General features: G+C 40.0%; 1 protein-coding gene across 2 annotated transcripts in view; it reads right to left on the reverse strand.

Moving 5' to 3' along the window:
* GNA14 (G protein subunit alpha 14) overlaps positions 1-27,737 on the reverse strand; it is a 202,321-nt gene that overhangs the window by 115,516 nt on the left and 59,068 nt on the right. The window contains exon 1 of one of the 2 annotated variants that reach the window (XM_053578780.1): positions 22,744-22,780. The exons of the other annotated variant lie outside the window; for it this stretch is intronic. The gene's annotated coding sequence lies outside the window, so the exon portion shown is untranslated. Of the gene's footprint in view, positions 1-22,743; positions 22,781-27,737 lie in introns of those variants that run through there. 2 annotated transcript variants of the gene reach the window in all.

The following is a 27,737-nucleotide window of genomic DNA, read 5'->3' on the forward strand; positions in this document are numbered from 1 at the left end:
CTGTCCTACAGATAAGCAGGGTCTTTAACTGTCTTTCTTTTTTTTCTTTTTTGCAGTTGTTATGGCCAGGGCTGGGTTTGAACCCACCACCTCCAGTATATGGGGCCGGCGCCCTACTCCTTTGAGCCACAAGTGCTACCCTGGGTCTTTAACTTTCTTTACCTGGATTGTGACGTCTAGTCAACCACTGGCTGGCATAAACTCACCCTCTGCCTACCCAGCCTCCCCTTTCCTCTATGAAGTACATGTGTAGCAGATGTAAAACAAGTCAAGAGATTAGAACAAGTGGGGTCCGGAGGATCTCTTAAGGCCAGGAGTTCAAGACCATGAGACCAGCCTGGGTCGCATGTCAAGATCCCATCTCTGAAAAAAAATGTTCAAATACAATAGTAAATACAAAACGTTTCCCACAATGTATAAGGAGCTCCTTGCTCTTAGAGTGTGTGCACAAACAGTAGAAACCGTTTGACATGCCCACTAGATGCCCATGTGCCTATGTAAGGGCCTCTTCAGCCAAGCCAGAGAGAAATATACACAAAACTCCATCCTGATAGTAAGTAGTACATGGATGTTATTAACAGTATACAAAAAGTCATTCACCTCATATTCCATACTCCAATGAAAAAAAATTCAGGCAGGGACCACTGGCTCACACATGTAATCTCAGCACCTTGACAGGCTGAAGCTGGACTATCATTTGAGACCAGGAGTTCAAAACCGGCCCAGGTAACAGTGAGACACCATCTCTACAAAAAAAAAGGCAGGCATGCTAGTGTGCGCCTATAGTCCCAGCTACTCAAGAGGCTAAGGCAGAAGGATCACTTAAGTCCAGGAGTTAGAGGTTTCAGAAAACTATGATTATGTCAGTGTACTCTAGCCTGGGCAACAGAGCAAGACCCTGTCTCTAAAATAAATAAATAAATAAATATAAAAGCATAAAAAAAGTTCAACACAAGCGATCAATTATTCCCCAAAGTTCTAAGAACTATAAAACTATTCCCCAAAGTTCTAAGAATCTATAAAATCCAGATTCTAGAGGATTGTGTATTTGTTTGCTTATTTTGTTTTAGTGGGGAGTTGGTGGTAAAAAAATGAAAGAAATATAGAGGTTTTAAGGGTTTGAGAAAGGAGCAGGTCTGAGAAAAAGATTTAGAAATGAAAATAATGGGAGATAAGATGCTCTGAGCATTTTAAGGTTTTCATACTTTGGTTTCTGGCAACAAAGGATTTGTTGATGAACTTTATTAACTAGAAAAAACTGGTGAATTTAATTATCTTTTTTGTTATGGCATGTAACTTATAACAATTACATTCCGCCCTTTTAAGAATTTCAAGATCATTCTTTCCATTCGGTCTTAAAAAGAATGTCAAGATCACTTCATAAAAAATAGTTTGCTTGCATGTACACACACATACACATTCTTAAGCTTGAATTAGAGTCACCAAAAGTTAATGGTGTCACTCATGGGTTGGAGGGATACAGTGTTTTTATGCATTTATGCACAAGTAAACAAAATTTTATTCCCATTTTGTTATGAACATGTCTATTAGTTGTCAAAGTTAAAACCTAAGAGTTTTACTAAAATTTTTTTAAAGTTGTAGAATCAGTTTTACTGTTATGAAGGGAAGGGATACAGTCTATTCTGTTTCCTCTTTATTCTCAATGTGAGGACTTCATACCCTGTTGGCTATTTTGATACTAAAGTCATCCCATATATATATATATATATATATATATATTAAAATACTAACTACTAGTATGTCACTGAAAAAAATAATTTAGGTCCCTAAAATAATTCTGTCAAAACATGCTCTGGACAAGACTTTTAGCTAAAAGGTCTATGTTTACAAAACGGAGAACTGTGCTACATTATATTTCTTTCCTAAATCTTCAGAAAAATATGAGCCTCCTGTCCAAATTGTTCACAAACATGAAGTTTATTACCCCTGTGCTGGAAGCCAAATTGGGATCTTATTTCTACTTTGATAATTAAAGATAAAATCTTGTACTTGAATTATATGTTCTTGTGGTTGATTTTTCTTTTTTAAAATGCAAATGTAAAACTGATCCTTTTAATCCCCCTGACTAGCAAAAATTAAAGTCAGATAGTAACAAAATGTTGGTGGATGGGTGGGGAAATTGAAATGTTCATGCACTGCTGATGGGAACAATAAATTAGTACAGATGCTGTGGAGATAACTTGGCAGTATTTTTTAAAATAAAAATATATACATTATGGATTGGCTATTATATGATGCTAAGAAATTAATTTTAGTATGTATGATAATCATATTGTGGTTATATAAGAGAATGATTGTTACTAGATCAGTGATGGTATATTTAGAAGTCTAAAATTTTAAAAGGTTTAGTAAAAAATAAACACCTTCATACTTCACATCTGTGTGTCCACCTCTAGACAGAAAATATATATCCAAAAATTAAATATTTGTATAATTTAAATAAAAGGAAAGCAGATGATTATTGTAGGAGAAAATATTGTACAGCAATCCAAGGGAAAAGGGAGTGCACTCAATCCATGGGGCAGCAGCATAGATAGATGTTAGAAAGCAGTACAGGTGAAAAATTGACCCTTAAAGCAGGTTATCAAGCAAATCTTACCATAACATCCATTCTGAAGCACACGTATAATATGTTGTTTCATAGTTGCGATAGCTACAAAAGATTTGGAGACCAGGCATGTGGCAGATCAATGAAGGTAGATGCTGATAGAGTGGGGTGGGGACTCAGGGAGGAAGTAAGAGCCCATGGCAGGGCTTGCAGAAGTCAATCCAATCCTCAGCACTACACCCAGTCAGGGTTTTATATTTATTTATTTTTTTTCACTGAGTGGATCAAATGTTTTAGAAAGGAATAAAATGCACTCATCATAAAATGGAATCACTCCAAGCCACCACCAAGACACCTCAATGTGCCTCCACTCACGTGTCAGCAAGTCCATTAGAACTGAGCCTTTTCCTTCACAGCCCAGACAGTCACAGTCGAGCACCCTCAGCTCTCCCCTCTTCTTTCGCTTAACCAACCCTAGGTTTCCCAAACCAAAAGCTTGCTTGGAAATTGCTTTCTGCCATTCACTGATGTGCTTCCTATTCCAAACCCCAGTTCCCTTTTCTTTTTAATCACAATAACCAAGCAGGCTCTTCCAAGCACTGATCCTTTGTAGCCCTTCATTTTGAAGCAAACTGTGGCCTGTAGAGAAATAAACCCATGGGGTCTAGAGGTGCCTCCACAGCGGCCCTGCCCTGGGCTGATGCCAAGGAGCATGAAATCCATGCCTAAACTGAACAAATGAATGAATGAATAAGTGAATGAGAAAGAAAGGAGAAGGGACAAGGAGGAAGGGACAAGAAAGATAAAGTTTAGGACAGAGAAAAAACAGACTCCACAGGAGTATGATGAGTTGGCAGAGCCAGACATATCTCCCAAATTTATTATCCCCATAAGCAATTCTGGCCCAGTGGGAAAATAACAAGAAGTCTGAATCCAGCAACCAATCATCTTGAAATTGAAGTTGAAATATTTGGGAATTTATCTAACAAAGGACGTAAAAGATCTCTATAAAGAGAACTATGAAACTCTAAGAAAAGAAACAGCTGAAAATGTTAACAAATGGAAAAACATACCATGCTCATGGCTGGGAAGAATCAACATTGTTAAAATGTCCATACTACCCAAAGCAATATACAATTTTAATGCAATCTCTATTAAAGCTCCACTGTCATACTTTAAAGATCTTGAAAAAAATAATACTTTGTTTTATATGGAATCATAAAAAAACTCAAATAGCCAAGACATTACTCAGAAATAAAAACAAAACAGGAGGAATCATGCTACCAGACCTCAGACTATACTATAAATCGATAGTGATCAAAACAGCATGGTACTGGCACAAGAACAGAGAGGTAGATGTCTGGAACAGAATAGAGAACCAAGAGATGAATCCAGCTACTTACCATTATTTGATCTTTGACAAGCCAATTAAAGACATTCAGTGGGGAAAAGATTCCCTATTTAACAAATGGTACTGGGTGAACTGGCTGGCAACTTGTACAAGACTGAAACTGAACCCACACCTTTCACCCTTAACTAAGATAGAATCTCACTGGGTTAAAGATTTAAACTTAAGACATGAAACTACAAAAATACTAGAAGATTGTGCAGGGGAAACTCTTGAAGAAATCGGTCTGGGCGAATATTTTATGAGTAGGACCCCCCTGGGCAATTGAAGCAGCTTCAAAAATATACTACCTGATCAAACTAAAAAGCTTCTGCACAGCCAAGAACACCGTAAGTAAGGCAAGCAGACAGCCCTCGAATGGGAGAAGATATTTGCAGGTTATGTCTCCGACAAAGGTTTAATAACCAGAATCCACAGAGAACTGAAATGTATAAGCAAGAAAAGAACAAGTGATCCCATCTCAGGCTGGGCAAGAGACTTGAAGAGAAACTTTTCTGAAGAAGACAGGCACATGGCCTACAGACATATGATAAAATGCTCATCATCCTTAATCAGAGAAATGCAAATCAAAACTACTTTGAGATGTCATCTAACTCCAGTAAGATTAGCCCATATCACAAAATCCCAAGACCAGAGATGTTGGCGTGGATGTGGAGAAAAGGGAACACTTCTACACTGCTGGTGGGAATGCAAATTAATACATCCCTTTTGGAAAGATGTTTGGAGAACACTTAGAGATCTAAAAATAGATCTGCCATTCAATCCTATAATTCCTCTACTAGGCATATACCCAGAAGACCAAAAATCACATTATAACAAAGATATTTATACCAGAATGTTTATTGCAGCCCAATTCATAATTGCTAAGTCATGGAAAAAGCCCAAGTGCCCACTGATCCACGAATGGATTAATAAATTGTGGTATATGTACACCATGGAATATTATGCAGCCTTAAAGAAAGATGGAGAATTTACCTCTTTCATGTTTACATGGATGGAGCTGGAACATATTCTTCTTAGTAAAGTATCTCAAGAATGGAGGAAAAAGTATTCAATGTACTCAGCCCTACTGTGAAATTCATTTATGGCTTTCATATGAAAGCTATAACCCAGTTATAATCCAAGAATAGGGGGAAGGGGGAAAGGGAGGGGAAGGAGTGGGGAGAATGGGCAAAGAGAGGGTGACTGATGGGATTACACCTGGGGTGCATCTTACAAGGGTACATGTGAAACTTAGTAAATGTAGAATATAAATGTCTTAACACAATAACTAAGAAAATGCCAGAAGGCTATGTTAACCAGTGTGATGAAAATGTGTCAAACGGTCTATAAAACCAGTGTATAGTGCCCCATGATCGCATTAATGTACACAGCTACGATTTAATAAAAAAAAAAGTTAATTAAAAAAAATAAAGGTACAGAAGTAGTTAGGGAGACAGACACCTAGATCGAAAGATAAATAGATAAGCAAATATGGCAAAATGTTTACATTTATTGAATTATAAAGGAAGAAAACTGGCAAAGCAGGAGAGTTCATTATACTATTGCTTCAAATCTTTAATTTTAAAATGTTTCATAATAAAAATGAAAATATAGATATGTTTTTAAAAATTATTTTAAAGCATGTCATTTTAAGTAATAGATATCTATCTATACCCAGCTGCTCAGACATCTTACCTGACACAGCTAAGAAGCCCTTCCAGAGAAAGAAGGATTTATGGGATTCTAGATAGTATGTCTAAACCTAATGACAGCAAAAGCGTATCTGGAAAATGTGTCCAGGGAGCTGAAGAAACTAGATGAGGTTGGTCCAATAGAGTACGTGAGGAGACGTTGGCCCCAGGTTTCACTGCGCACCTCTCTGCCCATAGAAGGCTAGGGTGCGGGGAGAGACTGGGATTTGTCTTCTATGTAAAGTCAGAAGAAGCCTATAAAAAAAAAAAAAAAACAGATGATGGCAGGCTCTCACGTACTGTGCACCATGTAAGGGTGGTCAGCACGTGCCCAGGAGGAAGGGCTCAACTACAAGTTGAACTTTATGTTAGAAATGAAAATAATGTACCGTAAACACTAATACCCTCATATTAATCTGGGGGGAGAAAAAGATTACCTGCAAAGACGTGGAATCAGCCTAAGTGCTCAAATGACAAGTGGATAAGGAAAATGTGGTATATATGAAACATGAAGTTCTACTCAGCCATAGAAAGGACTGAAATAATGTCTTTTGCTGCAAATTGAATGGAACTGGGAATGTTATCCCAAAAGAAGTACCCAGGAATGGAACAAACACATGTTCTCAGTAGTAAGTGGAAGCTAAGTGATGGGTAGCATGGTCATAAAATGATGGAAAGGGCAATGGAAACTAAGAAGGGGGGTAGAAGGGGGTGAGGGACAAAACACACCTGTCAGGTACCAGGTACCTTACTCGGGTAACAGGCACACTAAAAGCCCTGACTTACGCATTATTCACCCATGTAACAAAAACACTTATACCCCCTTAAATTTTGAAATTGGAAAAAAAAAATACCCAGATTGCAAACAAGAATGATTTTTCAAGAAGGACTGTCAATAACTTTGTTTACATCTGTATTCTAAAGAAGCAACTTCAAAGTCTCTAACCCAGCATTGCTTCTCCCCTAGGAAACACCATTACAGTGAAAATAGAAAAAAAAAAAAAAAAATCTCCCGAGCCCCTGGGCAGGATGAGGCTTAGCGTCTGAGTCTTCTGCGTTGCCTGGAGCTGTTCTTTCTCTTCCCTTGAGCCTGACGTAAAGCCTGCTGCTCTCACCACTTGGACATAAACCACAGGACATATCTCATTCTTTCTGGATTCTTAGCATAAATTCCTTCAAGCCTCATTCCTTACTGGTAATAAGAAATGCGTCGTTTCTTCATGGCCATTAACTAACTATTTAGAGTCCAACTGCTCAGAATGGAGCCCAGCCTCCCAGAGGCAGTCGTCATGGGGCTTGGTCTGGGGCTGGATTCTGAGCCCGACCTGCAGCGACCAGCGTAGCTCCCGGGAGGGCTTTGGCTTAGAAGTGGTTGATTAGCCCACTTCCCTGATAGCAAAATGCTCCTGCTCTCAAGCAGCTTACTGAGTCTAAAAGAAATGAAATGGCACCAGAAATACAACACAAGGTTCAATGCAGTGACTTCTACAAGTGTTAAACAAAGGACTGGGCATCCCTTCTGGACCAGAGGGCAAGTGCAGGAGGGCCAGGTGAACTATGTTCTGATACTCTGACGGGTGGAGATGAACAAGGAGCGTGTTCCCAAGTAGAGGAACAGCTTACAAAAAGGGATGTAGGAAAGTGTACGTCACAGAGTAAAGTAGGCCTGGGTGTGTGGGAGTAAGAGCAAGCTGGCGTTCAGGGAAGACGCTCTTTAGTGCTGAGCCTGGTGAAGTGAAAGAAGTGGCTAATCCAACGTTAACAATTTCCTTGGCCATTTCTCTCCATCAGATTCACATAAAAGAAAATGCTAGTCAAGAAACAACCTTATAAATGTACATCCCCCCATCCAAATGACTTAATAACTAGAGCCACATAAATGGTCCTTCCATCCCCTTTCTTTGGGGATACAGTCATGGCTTAACAGGTTTACATTTTCAGGTTAGTTTTTTAAACTATTCAACCAAACCCTGCAAATGGAAAATGCTTCAACCAGTGAAGCTGAAAAGCTTCAACCGGTAAGTATATCCTCATTATATGATATATATTTTGGGGTTTTTTAGCCCAGAAGATGATTCTCAAAACATTAGATTAGTAATCCTCACTCCTGGCTGCCAATGTGAATCAGCTTGTGTGCTTTAAAAAATTATGTGATGTCACAGCTCACCCCCAGAAACTCCCATGACGATTCTATTATGTTTTCCAGGTTGAGAAACTGGGCTAAACCTGTACATTTTTTATGCATTTGTTTTTTTAAAAACCTTCTGAAGGTATAGCTGGGTGCCTGTAAGTCCCAGCTACTTGGGAGGCTGAGGCAAGAGAATAGCTTGAGCCCAAGAGTTTGAGGTTGCTATGAGCTGTGATGCCAAGGCACTCTACCGAGGGTTACACAGTGAGACTCTGTCTCAAAAAAAAAAAAAAAACAACCCTCTGAATTTAAGTAACAAACCATATACCACTTAAGAAAAGTGTACATAAGTCAAAACAGAAATAAAGTATTTAGATAAAAGCAATTACCTGATGGTTCTTAATTGATATTTTTCCTCCCCAGTCTTAAAGAGAGGAAAATTTTTTTTTAATTGTTGGGGATTCATTGAGGATACAAGAAACCAGGTTACACTGATTGCATTTGTTAGGTAAAGTCCCTCTTTTAATTGTGTTTTGCCCCCAAAAGGTGTATCATACACCGAGACACCCCCCCCTCCTTCCCTGTCTCTGCTCTCCCCTTCCCCCATCCCCCACTATGTACTAGTTCACTAATTGTCCTCATATGAGAATTGAGTACAGTACATAGGATTCATGCTTCTCCATTCTTGTGATGCTTTACTAAGAATTATGTGTTCCACTTCCATTCAGGAAGGATGTAAAGTCTCCATCTTTTTTAATGGCTGAATAGTATTCCATGGCATACATATACCACAGCTTGGTAATCCATTAATGACTCAGCAGTTTTATTACTCTTCCCTGTTCTGAGAGCTGCTTCGACGGTGAATTCGACTAGGTCTTTCACTATGAGCAGCCAAAGCACAAACGTCTACAGGAAGATGCCTCAATGCCTCTTGTGGTACCTTAAATGAGGAGTTGCTACCTTCCTATTCTCCCCAAGGTAAGGAAGTGGTAACAAAAATAAAAGAGTCCTTTACGCCTTCACCCAAACAAACGCTCCCTTAACATTTTTAAAAAGAACAGACGCATTCTGCCTGACTGCCTAAGCCTAATTTTTCTAGCTGATACCTAGCTAAATGACAACATAAGCCACATAATTCCCTCTTCAGAGAGCTTTTTTAGCCATAATCACAATTCTCAAGTGTTTAAACTGTCCTCCCTTCCAGAACTTTCACTACAAACATTAACTTACAATTAACTTTTTTTTTTTTTAAGACAGAGTCTCATTCTGTGCCCTGGGTAGAAAGTTGTGGGGTCATAGCTCACAGCAACCTCAAACTCCTAGACTCAGGCCTCAGCCTCTGGAGTAGCTGGGACCACAAGCACCTGCCACCACACCTGGCTAGTTTTTTTGTTTTGTTTTGTTTTGTTTTTCAGTAGAGACAGGGTCTCGCTGTTGCTCAGGCAGGTTTGGAACTCCTGAGCTCAGGCAGTTCACCCACCTCAGCCTCCCAGAGTGCTAGGATTAAGGGCACGAGCCATAGAGCCCGGCCAACCCAGAAATTTTTAAGGGTTTTATATAGAGATTGAAACAAGGCTTCACAAGTCTCATCGGGTACCTATTAAAATGCTTGGCATTGTCCCCTCTAGGCCTCTACAGACCAGGGCACAGAAGAGCTAGGCAGGGAGAACGGGGTATGCCAAGTTCATCTATCATATCTGGTCTCATCCATTTCACTCTGTTGGGTCAAAACACATTACTGAGCCAGTCCAATTAATTTGCACCGGAGGAGGAACAAATCCCTCCAGAGGCCAAGCAAAGAATAAGAAATCTTTTAGAGAGGAGGAAAAGTGAGAATGAATCAGAAAACCAACTATAAAATGCCATACAAATGGTGTCAATATTTCACAGTTTAAAACTTCTGTGTATCCATGAACAAGTGAATAGATGAGCAAAATGCATTACATACATACAATGGAATATTAGTCAACCTTAAAAAGGAAGGCAATTCTGACATATGCTACAACATGCTGGATGAATGAGATTACTAAATGAAACAGGCAGACACAAAGGGGCAAGGGTCACAGGATTTCAGTTATACAAGCTAGCTAAACTAGGCAAATTCACAGAAACAGGTAAAATAAAGTTTACCATGAGCTGGTGGGGGTGGGATGGGAGGCAGGAGGAAGGGAGAGTTATTGTACAGTGGGTTTAGTAAGCTTCTTTTTTCAAATGATGAAAAGAATGGAAATGGGTAGTGCTGGTTGTACAACATTGTAAATGCATTTGACGCCACTGAATTACGCACTTAAAAATGGTTAAGATGGTAAATTGTGTTATGTTAGCACAAAACCTAGGAGGCTAGAAATGGACTGCATTTTCCTTCAGTAGGCTAACTACTACTACATAAACGAACATCACCACCACTTCTTCTTCTCCTAGCTACCAGGATTCTGCCAATCAAACAGGGCCTTCCACAGGGCCTTTGTCAGGAAATCTCTCCTCTTTTGCATTGCTTTACCTTCTCCCTTTTTTCAGATAAAGCCCAAACAACTTCACCTCTGACTTTTTTTAGAGGGTTTCAAAGCCTGATGAACTAGAAGCTTTTCAATACACAGCCAAGGTGTTAGCCCTGTGAATTACACATACATATTTAGAACTGTTTTCCTCTAATATTCTGTGAGTCTGAAGATGTTTCTGGAATAACTGTTCACAAGATTTTGTTAGGAAATTTCATCAGTTGTAAAAAAAAAAAAAAAAAGAAAATTATAGGTTAACTCCATGGATTCAGAAAACTCTGGAAGCACTTTAACACAGCTCAATAATGGGAGCTTGAAAGGGATACCCTTGAGTGGCTTTGTGCTACTCAGGTCTGAAGATGCATCGTCCCTTCTGTCGTGGAAATTACATGAATAGGCAAGGCATATAACTACCCACCATTTAAATGAAGTGGGAAGTAGTGTGTGATGGATCCTGTGTGAGCGGAACAGATCAGGGCTATATGTAAGGTCCAGGGAGAAAAGAGTAGAGTCTGCACAGTCTTAACCAGGACAGAGTGGAGGGGTGAGGCCTGAGAGCAAGGAGGGGCATGTGAAGAACACAGAGGGACAGAATCCAAAAAGATGACCAGATAGGGGTAGGGAAGGGCATCGAAGAAAGCAACCAAGCTGGGGGAGGGGATTTATTCCAGAAAGCAGAAGGTCGCATGAAAAAGGGAGGCTGAAGCCTAATCAAGATGGGCAAGAGGGAGTGATTTCAATGATCAAAAAGAGTCTTCTACGTGGCAAAAGTCTCACGTTCTAGAAAGCACCTATTAGCTATGAAACTCTACTGGAAAACTTACCCCCCCAAAATGTAATACTTATTTCACACTTCATTTAACCTATATTTTTAAGCTTTTTAAAAATATCATAACCTAAAATTTTGAAAAATTAAGATCAAATAACTTTACATTGATAATTTTTGTTTTATTTTTCAGAATGAATGCCAATCCTCCCCCGGTTCCCTGGTATTTACTATGAAATGTTGGGTCCCTCCCAACTCACTTTAAGGGGCCTTTTACCCTGAAGAGGTCATCTCCAGATCCTGGGGCCTGCTGTAGGTCTTAACTAGTTTATTCCAACCTCGTCAGAGTAAGATCCTAAGATCAGATTTCTTGACTTGTGGAGCAAAAATGGGTACATGTTATTACAGAGCCAGCAACTTTAGAGTCTGTATAAAGCGAATCAGCATTTCGGTTGTTCACACAAATGTAATAATTAGTGGCAGGAGATTAAGGTATCAAAGTCCTCACCTTGTACAACTCCACAACAAGTGTAAACCTAGGCACTAAAACCAAATGAGAGGAGATTCATTCAAGCTAGGAACACCATCGGCTCAATAACGGAACCTAACATAGCTGCATTTTTCTTTCCAGAGCTCTTACACTATATATCATTAGGTAGGAAACACCAAATCCTTTGCCTTGGGATGTGAGTCTGTTTCCATGGTGACAAAAGAGTGGATCTTTAAACTCCAGGACAAATGAAGGGAGTATTCACTATATCAAGCAATTTCTGGGTGTTTTCAAAGCTTAAGAAAAGAGTTAATGGCTGTAAGCCTTGCCAAACACAGATTTGTTTCATTTTTTTTTTAATTTATTTATTTATTTTTTTAATTTTTTTATTGTTGGGGATTCACTGAGGGTACAATAAGCCAGTTACACTGATTGCAATTGTTAGGTAAAGTCCCTCTTACAATCATGTCTTGCCCCCATAGATTTGTTTCATTTTTAAGTACAGAGGAAGTCAATGATGGAGAAATCTGAGAGAAGTGCATACTGAACCAATATTGACCCAGGATCAAGTATAAAATATGCCTGATTCTCAAAGGGGCTTATCTTGTCAGATGAAATTATATTGGCTTCAGCTTGGAAGGCACAAACACTGTAATGGCCATGCATTCAACCAGAACATAGCAATAGGAAAAATTGGTTTTTTAAACAAGTTTTTTTTTTCCTTATCAGCCCGAATAAAGTGTTGCTTTCTAAACACCAAGGATGGTTAATCTCATGTTTTCATATGGTTACAATAAACTCTTGAATCTAAGCGAATAACTTTTAAGTCTATAATCCTTTCTTTTGTGGACTACCTATTAGACAACTTTCTATGGACTGCAACTTGGGGTGTTACAGTATTACCGGTTCATTCATTAGAGCTTATCTAGAAAGACCAGCATTCTGGGCTTTGTTGATGAAACTTGGCATGAAGTTGGATGGCTAAGGATTAGTAAGAGTCCTGTCAGGTACCAGTATTTTCACAAAAAGATGTCAATCCCATCCCTCAGCTCATTTGGCCTACTTGATCTTTAAGATGGGGATCTGCCCTTATTCAACAATAGAAAACTCTCACCACACAACATGTCCCAAAGTACCTTCCATCAGATCCTTATCAAATTCTCTTTATGAGTCTACAGAGAATTGAGTGAAGGACACACAATTTACACCTCCCTCCACATTCGTGGTTCTCAATCCTGGCCACACTTTAGAATCATCTGAAGAACTTAAAATAGAAAAGTCCCCAGAAATTCTGACTCAACTGGGACAAGGTGGAGTCTAGGCAGGATACTTCACAAAAGCTTCCCTGGCATTTCTGACGTGTGGCTCGCGGTAATAACTAACAGCACCCAGAGGCTATCACGATGGTTAGGCCTAATAAACTCACTTTTTAAAAGCATTTATTATACAAATTCTACATGAATACATTTTTCCTTATTTAAAAAGTGAAAACAGTAAGTTAAATCCTGCTTTAGTCACCTGCCTCACATCCAGTCCAGTGGTGTTCGTTCCTCCAGAACTCAGCCTGTTCCTTTACATCCATATGTATTCACAGACGCATTAGTGAATATACATGTGAAAATACAAACACATTTCATTTTTCAAAATAACTTTCAATGTGTGTCATGCCATGCATATTATTCTGTTTTCACTAAACAATATACCTTTGAGCTCTTTCGAGGCAGTATTTCTCTGCCACATTATTTTTAACTGCCACACAGTATGAACATGCCACGGTCACGTTTAAAAGCCATTTCTTTAAATTTCTGCTGTCCAATAGGGTAGCTGCTAGCTAACTATGGCTTACTGACTACTTGAATGGGACTGGTCTGAGGTGAGATGTGCTGGAAGTATAAAATACACACCAGATTTTGAATACTTCATGCTAAAAAGAAAATGTAAAGTATCTCATTAATAATTTTATGTTGATTGCATGTGGAAGCAATGTCAAATCAAATAAAATATAATATTAAAATCAGTTTCATCTGTTTCTTTTACTTTTTGATGCAATGATTAGAAAATATAAAATTACTCATGTGGCTCACAGTCTATTCCTATTGAATGGCTCTGCTCTAAATCATGGTCATTTAGTTTACTTATAGTTCATCTGAAATTACAGAAAGGTGCCACAGTGGACATTATTTTACATCGATGCTTCTCAACGGGGGGCCATTTTGCCCCCCAGAGTACATTTGGAAAAGTCTGGAAACATTTTTGGCACAGTGTGGGGGCGTCACTGGCACTGAGTGGGTACAGACCAGGGACGCTGCTAAAGATCCTACAATGCACAGGTCAGCGTCCCAAAACAAAGGATCATATGGCCCCAAATATCAATAGTGCTGAGGCTGAGAAACCCAGTTAAGCACTGATGCGGCTCGGAAGACAGTAACTCAGAACAAGGCCTCAGAAACCAATGTTTTTCTCTGACTTTCTCCTATGCTCCTGCCTCCCAGCCTCATTCTTCCCCGAGGCTAACCATAGAAACCAGAATCCTTCTTCCCCAACATGGGTCAGAAAAGGCAGAACCTCTTTTTCTGAAAGCCAGTCCTAAAACTTAAAATTATTCTGTGTAAAAATTGGTCATAAAGAAAACCTCTGATCCACCTTGTTAAATCATAGCTCATATGACTCCCAGTCCAGAGGGGGCTCTGCCCCACATGTAGAAAGAAGGGATGCTGCTGAGAGAGGCCAGGGAGAGCTGGACAGGCCCAACTGGGTTTCCCCAGTCAGGCTGTTAGCATTAGATCATACCCTTTTTGTCCAATCATATTTCTATGTGGCTTTCCACTCCTTGTTGAATCAAAGTGTAAAAATAAACAATATCTCCATCTTTTCTTATGGCTGAATAGTACTCCATAGTATACATATACCACAGTTCGTTAATCCATTTATGAGTTGATGGGCATTTGGGCTGCTTCCACAAGTTGGCAGTTATGAATTGAGCTGCAATAAACATTCTAGCACAAATATCCTTGTGGTAAAATGATTTTTGTTCTTCTGGGTAGATGCCTACTAATGGGATTGATGGCAGGATCAAATGGAAGGTCTACTTTTAGTTCTCAAAGATGAGATGGACTTGAAACACATTCTTCTCAGTAAAATATCACAAGAATAGAGAAAAAAGTACCCAATGTACTCAATACTAATATGAAACCAATATATAAACAACTGCACGCCCACAAGAAAGAAAACACAAGTGTGGTCTAAGCAGGGGGAGGGAGGGCAATTGGCAGGGTAATGTGCACCAGGTGAGGGTGTTCAGCACACCCCTTAGGGGAAGGGCTCAACTACAACTTGAACTTTACTTTAGAAATGAAAACAATGTAACCTAAATATTTGTGCCCTCATATCAATCTGAAATAAAAAATGTAGGTAAAATAAAAAAAATAAATATCCCCTGCATCTTTGAGTCTTCATTCTGAAAGCAACTGTACCTACATGTTAAATACATTTGTGTATCTTCTCCTATTAATGGATCTGTCTCATGTCAATGATTCTTCAGCAAACCTTTAGGGGCCAGGAGCCTTGCTCCCTCCAGCATGAATCCTTGTCCACATGGGGAAGTACTTCTCAAAGGTAGATATTAAGCTGTGGAATTGCCTATGCTTTTGAAATCTTCATAGATACCAAACTGCCCTCCAGAGTGGATATGCCGACCTCCTTTCCCATGAACAAGACATGAGAATATTTAAATTAAACTTTAAAGAACAAATAAACAAATCCAGCCTGGAAAAGTTTGAAAGGCTCCAAAATCTTCACTAAATATTCTAAGCTCTTACTATTACCAACAGAAATGACAATACAGCTCAAAGTCCTAGAGTTTTAAGTACTATTTGGAGACTTAATTAAGCCCCATCCCTTAAAAAATTGTCATCTATAATTCCAGAACATAATTCACTTTAGGTCTTGGCATTGTTAATTTGTACCTAACTGACCTGTATATCTCTCTGCTTTTTAATTGTGTTCCAGATTTGAATCTTGGGGACAAGGAGTTTCAACAGTCTCAAACATTGTGCTAATTTTTAAAAATGTATTTGCATTTGCCTTGTACCTAAGGCCCTAAAGCTCTTCCTGTTTCCCCAGAAAATACTAAGGGCCTTCATGTGTATTAACTGACAACACAAATCAGGTGCCCAGGCCAGGTGTCTATTCTCAAACATATTATATATTTATTAGAGATGATCCTGCCAAATGAATTAGCAAGTAGAAATATATTAAAGATCTAAATCTGTTAGCAAATCCAGAGGTCAAACTTATATGAAATACATTGCTCAGCTGTATTTGCATTTTACCCAGTTTTTTGTAGGAAGCACGATTATTGACTTCTCTAATTTTTAATTTCCATATTTACAAAAATGCAAATTTTAGCTAACCTGGTTTCGTGTTCCAAGTTTTTTGCATGACTTGTCAATGTAAGGTACTCTATAGCCAAAAGCTCTTTAGGTAAATCCCCTTATCAGGCTCCTGTGCTGTGAATTCCCAATAAAGAACTCATTTTACCTTTCATTCTGGAGTGAATTTGAATCCTGAATTCATTCTCAGCATGAATGAGAGAATGCACGAAATGAGACAAGTGCTAGAAACAACTAGTCACTAGTCAAAAGTCTACTAGTCATTATTTCCTCATACAAGTTTTTAAAAAATATGTTTCATGCACCAGTTTCCAGAGTAACAGTATTCCATATGGCCAGCAAAAGTTTGTGATAACTTCACCACCATTTCTTGGTCTACACTGATATTTATTGAGTTTCCTATTTTTAGCCTAAAAGATTCTGCATAATAAAAGAAAGGGGGCAGGGAGGAGGAATAAGAGAAAGGGGAACAGGAAGAAAGAGGAGAGGCTGAATTGTAAATTCCCTAAGGACAGAGAATTGTTTCCAGTTACCAGAACAGGTCCTAGCACATCTAGCATGCATCAAATACTGCTTAAAGAATGTAGGATGAAGAAAAATAGTTACCCAGGGTAAAAAAAATATTCAGGTTAGACCAAAATTTTGATTTAGAAGTAAAAGTGAAGACCTAACATCCATGGATTGGCTGGTAGGGGTGGGAAAGCCCCTCTCAACAGTCACCCTGAGGAGGGAAAGCTGACTGAGCCTCCTGGGGTGCACACAGTGGGGTAGGAATGGTGAAGTCTCTCAGGATCTCCAGGCCCTCCCTGAGTCTGTTCTGCTCATCATTCACAGAGCAGCCCTTTTGTATCAGGGCTGCTTTCAGCAAACTCCCTTCAGCTGGCCTTGTGGAGGTTTGATGTCTGATTTAGACATCCAAGTTATATTTCAGAAACTCCTAACAGGATTCAATTTGGAAAGAGAATATCATAGCACTTCTGAGATCAATAAGGGTCTCTGGTACTTGATATTTTCAGGTGAAACTCCAAATCAGACATGTTTGCCAATGTCCAGACAGGAAGAGCTTTCTATGTAGCCCACTTTTGATGAAAAACCCAAGTCCCCAATGCACCTTCTCTTGTTCTGTTAAAACACACAAATCTTACATTTTTCCAAGTTTTGGAGTTGGCCCTACCTCTTGGCATTTCTCTTTCCTTCTCTCTTTTTGTCACACAATGGAAGGAAATATATACATAGTAGTTTTACATAACAAGACACTGATTCAAAAGTATTTTAGAAGGGACAGCTTTGTTTGAATGTTAATAAACTGATCTGTGATCTGTGATGAAATTTTCAAAAAATATTTATCAGAATCACAACCCATCATTAGAAACTGACATTAACTGGTAACAAATTAAAAAAAATAGTTTGAATTAGCCAAGGTAATCAAGTCTATCAAAGACATTAAATATTTTAAAGCAATAATTAGCCTAAAGTTATCCCATGCCTTGAAAGTCTTGCAAAATCTTGCTGCCTGTGTGTCTCCAGGGTACTCTGTACGTTTTAAAATGAGGTCAGGCCAGATCCAATTAGTATATTCCTGAATGCTTTAGGGTCAAAACCTAATGAGCTGTAGCAATAATTTACTAAATGTTCCATTGTGGCTTCACGGAGATAATACTGCAGGTGGACAAGCATGGGTCTATAGGACCAGGTAATGGAATTACAGAAATAAGGCATCAGTAACAAGGCAACAACACACTGCTGTGACAAATAACAATAAATAAATACTCAGTGATATTATCTTAGCTAAAATAGGATTACAGGTCACTTTCATACTTAGCTTGAAAAGTGTTTTATCGATCTTTGAATTCTTCCAGGGAATAATCTATTGATTCTTCTGCATAAAAGACATTGAATCACAGAAGAGGTGAGTATTGAGAGTGAAGATCTAGGTTTCAGCTTTTGCTGGGATACAAATGATCTGTGCTCATGGGATTAAATAGAAATAAGATGTTCTATTTCTGTAGAGCATCTGCAGGCTCCATGATGGAGCAGGAAGAAGGGAAGGCAAGGGATGAACAATAGAGTGACAGAGATCTTGCACCAAAACCCATGAGCTGGGTCTAGGGTGCTGAATAGCAGGTCAAAAACCATCACAAAGTACAAAGACAGTAGCCAAAAACAGACTTTTGTACCACTTGGGCATGACTTTTTTTTTTTTTAACCTCTGTCTGCTTCTTTGTGGTTATTAGACCAGAGATTTGAGGATATGTTGGAGTTAAGGCAGCATACGGGAGCTTAGTAAAAGAGTAACCATTATATTATGTTTTTTTTTTTTTTTTTGGTTTGTTTGTTTTATTTATTTACTTATTTTTTGGAGACAGAGCCTTAAGCTATTGCCCTGGGTAGAGTGCTGTGGCATCACAGCTCACAGCAACCTCCAACTCCTGGGCCCAAGCGAGTCTCCTGCCTCCGCCTCCCACGTAGCTCGGACTACAGGCACCCGCCACAACGCCTGGCTATTTTTTTTTTTTTTTTTTTGGGTTACAGCCGTCATTATTGTTTGGCGGGCCCGGGCTGGATTTGAACCTGCCAGCTCAGGTGTATGTGGCTGGCGTCTTAGCCGCTTGAGCCATAGGCGCCGAGCCTATCTATATGTTTTTATTGGTATCCGTGTTACATATCCCATAACATCACCTTGTAAACCTCAATTATGAACACTAATATCATATTTATTTTTTTAAAAAAGGACTGCAGGAGTAAGTTGCCACCAAATATAAACAAGGCCATGGCATTGACGCTAATCCCCATACCAGGAGACAAGCTAGTCTCAGCAATAGTACAATTAAGGTGCACCTTAAAGATATTTAAAGCGTGAGGAGAAAGGCCAAGCCAAGTCTAGAGAAATCCTTACTTTCAGTAGTTTGCTTCTGAATTAAAGAAGTTGTTTGGTAACTTCAAGTGAAATGAAGGGCTTCCCTCCCCAACCCCCCGCCAACCCCTAGGTTGCCATGGGTCTAGAGAGGAAGTTAAACACATGCAGTAATATACATCTAAAGATGATTAGTGGAAGAAAAAATATTTGTACAACTTGGAATTCACATATAGTATGTACTGTTTCTTCTCATATTTTAAATGTATAGGAATATCCTAGCACTCAGGGAGGCCAATGTAGGTGGATTTCCTGAGCTCAGAAGTTCTAGACCAGCCTGAGGAAGCAAGACCCTGTCTCTAAAAATAGATAAACTAGCCAGGTATCATAGTGGACATCTACAGCCCTGGCTACTCAGGAGGCTAAGGCAAGAAGATCTCTTGAGCCCAAGAGTTTGAGGTTGCTGTGAGCTATGATGCCATGGCACTCTACCAAGGACAACAGAGTCAGACTCCATCTCAAAAAAAAAAAAAAAAATGTATAAGAATATAAGGATTAAGGTACACATATTTTCTTCTCACTTGAAAATGGGTGAAAACATAAGGATTCTCACAGACTAGCCCTGCCAGGAATAGTCGTCAATTTTTGAGTTTTTTTTTTTGGCCAAGGCCAGGTTTGAACCCACCACCTCTGGTATATGGGGCCAGCACCCTATTCCTTTGAGCCACAGGCACCACCCAATTTTTGAGAGTCTTATAACACATGATTAACAATAGCCATCCCATCAGACAAGCTTTGAAATCTCAATAGCTTATCTACACTCAGTCTCAGGCAGGCAGGTGGCCCTTCTCCAGGCTAAAACTGTGCTACCGGTAACACATGGCCTCCAATATTGTTACAGCAAAGGAAGAGAAAAAACTCTCACCTGCCTTGTCCCAGAAAGGACTCTTTCCTCAGGGTCAAAGGTTCTAAAATAACTGCAAGGGAGATGGGAAAACACAGGGGCACACAGACGATTTGGTGAGCACTAAATGCTGTGTATCACACGCTCCCAACTTTGTAAAGATCAGTAAATCACTCAGAAATACACCCCATTGGGGTGAAGAAATTAGCTTGCTAAGAGAACTTTTCTAGAGCATAGTTCAAAATCCCTAAGCCTAGCTAGGGGCACAAAATAATGATCTCACACCTCATCTGCTTACTCAGTCAGTGTTCAGAGTTAGGGCTTTGGCCAAGATGCAGAGCAGAAGGGAGCTGCTGAGGTCCTGTTTGATTTCAAAGCTGGCTAGAATCCAAGTTTCTCGACATCAAGTCCAATGTCATGAAAACTAGATATTGTTTTCTTCTAAAATGCAGGGCTCCTGTTGAGGTATCAAAGTTGCCTAAACCTTCCACATGAAAAAAATTTTACTTCCTGGTTTAACTTTAAAGTAGCATTTATTGCCCCTCGTAAATTAAAATCACCTGGAGAGATTTTAAAAACAATTGCTGTCTGTGCCCCATTTGGGGTGAATTGTCTAGGAATAGGCTCAAAGATTTTGTTTTTAAGCAATTCTCTGGATAATCCTCAGAGGCAGCTAAGGTTGAGAAGCTCTATTTCAGAAGTAAATCCACCTCATCTCCTAAAGATTATCACTTCCTATTAGTTTTAAGTCCGAGAGGCTTTAAGAAGAATTAGTGCCTGGGATCCACCCTAGGTATTCTGTTTTGATTGATTGGGTTGATGTACACTGGACATTAGTATAAAATTCTTCTTGTGATTTTAATGTGAATCCAAGTATATGAACTGTCATTTTATGTTAACACAACCATGCCTAGGCCTCCTTATCAGGCCAGAGGTGGCATCACCAAAATTGGGGAAGGGGATATCAGCACCGAGGGTACTGTCCGTGGTGCTGAAAATGTGTGGCAATAAATTTTGTATTCGTAACCGTGTTGAGCATTTGTTATTGTTTAAAGCAATAAAATATAAAATCTACTGTTGCACATTTTAATTTGGAGGGGAGGTATGAGTCTACTGCTAAACACAGAACTATTTTCCCATAGATTTTCAGCTCATTAAGGCTTGATAAGGAACAGAGATTGAAAGGTATGGTGAGGGTGCACAGGATAAAAGAAAGATGCTGAAAGAGAATGCTTTGCTGTTTATCCAGAGATCATACAGGGCACAACCATAGTTATAAATGGTGCTCTTGGAAAATCCAGTTTTTTAATTTTCAGCTGACAATCGTGTACTGCATATTTTTTTGAAGTTTAAATTACCAGAATTTTAAAAAAATCACCTACTTTGTATCTTATCTAAAATTTAAAAGCATAGATGTTCATATTTTTATTTTTGTTTAAGATAAAAGTGCCATTGAGAAAGAACCTATTTTCACAGAATAACATCTTCAACTTTTACTATTTTATAATACCACCATTGAAGATTTCTAGATGTGTATGGGTAGCTTTATAACATCTGAACATGGCGTTATATCCCAATGGTAAGCTATGGCCTAAGTGGTTCTCAACCTGTGGGTCGAGACCCACAGGAACTGTTAAAGGGCTGCGGCATTAGGAAGGCTGAGAACCTCTGACCTAGAGTTTAATGATTCTCACCTTTCTCTTCGCGTTACTTACATCATTATCACAATGAAGTTATCCTCTCAGTAATTTCTTATTTCTCCATTGTTTAAAAACCTTTCATCATTCCCTCAAACTTTCATGGAGATACTGTAAACATGTGTTCCGGGACTCCCTCCTGCAAAAACTTGTTAACAAAATGGTTGAATGAATGCTATAAACCTTTCTAAATTTATGACTCTCCTAAGAAACAACAAACGTTTTCAAGAGTACATGGCACTATAAAAATATGAGCCTGATCTCATAACCCAAAAATGTCAAACATCTAAACTCCACCTTATCAGCAAATAGCTCAGAAACTTCTGCATCTTTCTTGCTAAACTCTAGCATTTCCCATGAGGTATGTGCATGCACGAAATCTAATAAATCACACAGAAACATCCTTTGTAACAGGCATATCCCTATTCCTCTGCAAGCAATGGGAAATTAAGGGCTTCAGCCTAGACAATGAAGTCACTTGCTAACATGTACTTTCACAGGCTGTTTGAAAAATTAGTGGTGGGAGGGAAATCCCTCATATTAAGATAAAATTACTCAAGAACTCATTTTATTTATAACCAAGCTGTATGAGCGTGGACACCTGAATTTCCTCCTTTGGAAGGAAAGAAAAGTATCTGCCCCACAATTTCTTAAACACATCATATTTCAAAGAAAATTCCAGATATATCCCATTTCTGCCTAAATGAAAGTTCAGAGCTTTGCCAGTTTAGTTAGTGTAAAATAGAGTTCAGCTCTCCAACCTTGGTTTATCCTTCATCTATACGGACTTTTAATGAGGGTGTGTCATAGCCTCAAACCTTTAATGGACTCAGGTCAAGGGCTAACAAAACCAAGTACATCTGACCATCCTACAATCATGGGGCACCTCCTTTCTAGGACTGTCACCAGTGAAGCAAGGCTTCTTCGTGCCAAAGGGGCCTGCTTTCAGGAAATAGTCTACAATCAACACAATTAGAATCTTTTTGGCCTATTAAACCTCTATTCCTTATCTACAGATTAAACCCCCTGAGAACTTTCCTATTTATGGACCACTTTCACAGAAAGCTCTGTATAATCTACAGCTAGGAAAACAGAAAGATTTGAAGGAGGTCCTTTGGAATGCTCTTCCTACTATCAAAGCTCCAGGGGGCTGTTTTGATAGTAAACTGATAACTTCCTTAAGCTCTGGCAGATCCCAGCACCCCAAATGGTTGGCTCTGCAGTAAACTTGTTTACCCATCAAATGGTCTCAAAGCTTGTTCTCCAAGGAGACATGTTTTTTATGGATGTAAACAAAGAAATCATAAATACTCCTCCCGCCTCCCCATGCAAGAGTCTATAGTACTGTAGTGTAAAGACACTCACCATCAGAACCTGCAGACAATAGGCCAAGGGTTGTAGAGAGAAGCAATGGTCACGGCCACAAGATCATGTCTTGCTTGGGTCTTATCTAGGATCACTGGCCTGCCCTGCACCAGCGGCTCTGTGGTTTCAGTCTCCCATATAATTCTAGAAAACTCCATTATGTCTAGGGCCAATGACACTTTCGTGTTGCTTGAAAAACTTGTTTAGAACTTATTCTATGTTGTGCCTCAAATATGACTCAGCTGTTGGAACAGGTACGCTGGAGGGGAAATATCAGTCTACTACTTGAAAAGAACATGTGTAGCCACATGTTGCCATGATCTTGAGAAGACAGATAAGCAAGGGCTGTCTTAAAACTCATAAAATTTTAATATTTGAATAAGAAAATATTTTTATGCAAATCTAACCAGAGATTCTGTTTAAAAAGAAATGACTGCCCTTTCAACACTTATCTTACTTAAAACCTTATCCTCATATAACATTTCCCATATTATAGTTTAGTTGAAACTCTCAAGCACCTCATTTCTGCATAATTTTGTCTTTTTCAAAAAATAAGCTTTAAACCCAAAGCTTTAAACCCACTACTGGAAAAGGGAATGGATCAGTTGGGTGAGAGGGACAGAGACTTTCAGTCCAGGAAAACCAGAGCTCTGTAGTCTTCAATAATGATAAAGACTTTGGACTGATTTGTATCCAAAATACTGCCTGGTGGACCTAGAGAACGCTGGGCTATGATGTCTGCAGCAGCTACTGAGCCACTGCTACACTCTCTGAGCCATCAGCCCTGGGGCGGGGTGGGTGAGAAGCAAGAGGTGGATAAGGATGTCCTACCCAGAATCTCCGAGAACCAAATCATCAGTTCCTCCCTTCTCCACTCCTACACGGGTGAAATACCAAACCATGTGGCTGACCCTCATGAAGTGTGAACAAATTAGGGGTCTGCCTTCTAAGGCTGGTCTCAACTGAATGCAAAGGAGTAGTGGTGATGACAGCTGTCTTCAGATAAGATGCCAACACAAGCTACTCACTCACTCTCACTAGCCCAATTCCCTCCCACACCCAAATACTCCTGGGCCTGGAAGCTCTTGGGGGTAGGGGTGGGGGTGAGAAGGTGTTGTCTCTAGTCCTGCCCTTCTCCAATAGCAACAAGGACAAAGATTTGAAACCAGAGACCAGCTGCTTATCAAAGTTCATACTGTTTCTGGTTTTATGATCACTCACTGGAGACCTTGGGGACACATTCTTTCAGTTTCCCAAGAGTCAAGTTTCTCTAGTTTTGCAAAGAAACTTTAGCTTTGCAAATTCAAAGGAAATCTTGATACTTAGTATCTGCAAGTCCTTGGTCTTGGGCTTTTCAAAGACCTATTGTTCCTCCCTCCCTGTTCAGGTTGCTTTCCACAGCAGGAAATGCCAACTAGATCCTGGCACCCAGTTCTCTCCCAGATACCAACATTTCAAATGACTGATCTCACTAAGAAATGCAAAAACCAGCCTGGATTTTAGGGCCCGCTGGGTCTGCTGGCTCATTTCTTTAAGTCAGTGGCAAATACTAATTTGTTCAACTGTGAACACACTTGAACAGAAATGACTGCTCAGAGTGGCCTTTTTGCACTTTCCAGCTGTGCTACCAATCCCCTCGCTAGGTGTTTTCCTTTCTGTCCTTCTCCACGTTCCCTGAGGGGCACACTTCAGTCATTTATTTATTCATTCTGAATATATTAAGCATCTATTACAAAGCAGGCCTTCTGGAAGTATTGCCGCCTTCTGGCAATTTTAGGCATGCTGGAAATACTAGGGGTTGATTTGTGGCTTCCTTCCCCTCTCGGTTAACATGAAACATAGGAGGGAGAGCACACGTCCTGGTTTATGCCTGTTGTATGAGCACAGCTCTTAACAGTGCCCCCTTTACGCTATCCCAGTTTGAACAACACACTATACGGTCACCCTGAGGATAACTAAATCTATCAACAATGCTCGTAGAATTTATGTAGTAGAGTGTCTGTATGGGGTGGGGAGACCTCTGTTTAAAGGGACCACCTGAAACCTCAGTTACGTGCTAAGCCTGAGACGAGCTATGGGAAGCAATCATGAACTTGCAGCCACCTTTTTAGGAAACATGCCTGGAATCAGTTTTTTCAGAGGCAGCCTGCCAGAGAGGTTGAGCGCATAGACCGTATAGCCAGACCTCCCCACACTGCCATGTTCCCAGCTGTGTACCTGTGGGCAAGTCATCTACCCACTCTGCATCTCGGTACCACACACGTATTTAATCAAATGAAGATAATACTAGCACCCATACCATATGGTTATCGTGAAGACAGCTGAGTCAATGTACCTGATACAGCTCAAGTGCTAGGAAGTGTTTTCTGCCACAAATAATTGCCCTGGATTCAGATCCTAGTCCCAGACAATGACCTATTGACATAAAGGAGGTCCATTTTAAATAAAATTTGGTACAGAAGACTTTGGTTTGGGCATTGCCCCAAATCAACACCATCCGATCCTCTTTTTTAGCAAATAAATGTTTGATAAACAAGACAGGTCATTAAAGTTGAACCTCAATTGACGGGAAGCTCTTATTCCCACAGTTTGGCTCGACTACAGAATCCTTACCACCCATGTCACTCAAGCGCCCAGGAGAAACAGCCCTGCATCTCACATTCTTGTGGGCCCTTGTTATAACCTTCCATTACCCAACTTTATCTATGGGTGACTCTCCTCTGCCACCATAAATAAATACAAGAATGACTGAGAAAAAGGCACATGAGAAATCTGGAAACTCAGACCTTGACATCACCTGTGACCGTCCACTTGTGAAATCTGCAATTGTAACATCTTCCTCTCTGACCACAACTTCAGATCAACCCAGCTCCCTGAAGCTCACAAATGCCTTGGGTTCCTTGAAGTCCCCATTATTCCTAAAATTATTTTCCCTGCTGGCTTCATTTTCTACATGGCCTGGGTCACTTGTTCTTTCATTTTAATGCCCTTGCAGCAAACACTTTACTTTTATCTCTTAGTGTTTGTCCACCCAAGTCACCAAAGCTTCCAACCCTAGATTGATCCCACTTAGCATGAGAAAGCCCCAGTGAAGCCGCAAAATACATTAGATTTGTGCTGCTACTCAATTCCAGCTACAGAGGTGTCCAACCTGAGGTCCACGGGCTGCACGCAGATTATTTAAGGACTATTTTGCTTATCTGTGGTGCTGGATATTGTGAAAAGCATGCTCTCGGCCCTTTTCTTTTTGCTCATCAGCTCTCATTAGCGTTTGTGTAGTGGCTCCAGACAACTCTTACTCTTAATAATGTGCAGCAGAAGAAAGGTTTGACACCCCAGCACAATTTTAGTAAGCCCTCAGTGCTGTGTTTTCCCTCAACTCCTGTCAATTTCTAATCTAGTAACCTCCCACCTTCAACATTACCTTCAACAACTTTACCAACCTTTCCCACTCCCCTACCACTTGCTACCCCAGGCATGTACACCCAGGTTGAGAGAAGATGTCCATCAGCACAGAGTCCAATCTCCATAACCACTGTCCACTTGCCTCTCCTGAGATCTTGTTCACTATCTGAACTTGCAGTTTGCCATCACTCAATCCCAATTTGCACATCCATTTTGCATAAGCTATTGTAGCTATCTAGATTTCTTTTCCTCCTTTCGGTGCACCAGACAAAACCCTGCTTGCTTCCTCATCACAGCCGCGACAAGATTTAACCATTTATATCACTTGACACCACCTCTCCATTTGTTCCGGTGTTACACCGTGTTATCTGTGGTTGCCTACTATCTGTTTATATATCTGTATTTGCCAGAAGATACGAGGCTCAGTCAAGTCAGGTGCCTGGTCTTGTTCATCTTTGATTCTCAGAGTACTGGGCAGCCTCCATTGGGTGTGTTGATGAAAACCCTACTCTCTGACTGGCAGGGCTGGGTTTCAAACCTCTATCCAGACATGTTAAATCAGGATCCCCACTGATAACTGCAGTGCAAGCATCTGAAATATCTGGTCAAATTGCATATAAAAGGGGCTGCTCAGTGCCTGCCCATGCAGTATCCACTGGTGCAAAACTCAGGGGTCCTGAGTTACACACAAGAACATCTCTTAACATCCCCAAACACATGAAGAGACAACATAGTCTTTGGTGAATCTGCTCAGGAAAGCATTACATTTCCATCCTAGGTCATTAGAGCTCCAGCTAAGAAGGCAGATTAATAGGGCAGCACCTGTAGCTTAAGGAGTAGGGCACTGGCCCCACATGCCAAAGGTGTTCAAACCCTGCCCGGGCCAAAAACTGTAAAAAAAAAAAAAAAAAAAAGGCAGATTAATAGCAGGCAGCTGGGAAATGTGGGATAGTTAGAGCAACATAAAACTCCAATTCAAGGTTTCTCTGACTCCAGATTCCAAAACAAATGACTTTTCGGTAAGTTCATAAGATTCCAGTAAACCTTTGTTTGGGATTTTAATTGTTTTCTATCTTCTCATTAGTTGAGAGGTTGGGAATTCATTTTTTTAATCTTTTCAAATGAGCTCTATTTGATCTACTTCTGAGTGTGGGTGTGAGAGAAGCTGAACGGCCTCACTACCATATCTGGGGTCTCCAAGGTTGTGATAACATCCCCATTACCTCCTCTCCACGCCTCCTATCCTCCAACTCACACTCCCTGCAGAAATATTCCTTGATCAGCCCTTACACTAGTGTTTCTGCACATACTAGCCACTTGTTAAAAATGCAGTTTCTGACTCAGTGGGTCTGAGGTGAGATCTGAGCATCAGCATTGCTCATGAGCTCCCAGGTGATCCCAGCGCTGCGGGTCTGAGGCTCACTACCTGAGTGGCAAGGTTCTACCTCTCCACTAGTGGACTCCAAATGTGCCATGTCGGGGCTTCACTGACCAGTAGGAAATAGTAGAATTTCATATGTTAATTTTATCTAAAAATATAAAATCCCAACAAACACAGCTATCCCTACTTGGTCCACCTGTCAGATGAC

Source organism: Nycticebus coucang, chromosome 2, assembly GCF_027406575.1.
Source record: "Nycticebus coucang isolate mNycCou1 chromosome 2, mNycCou1.pri, whole genome shotgun sequence".
In the NCBI taxonomy this organism is placed as follows: domain Eukaryota; kingdom Metazoa; phylum Chordata; class Mammalia; order Primates; family Lorisidae; genus Nycticebus; species Nycticebus coucang.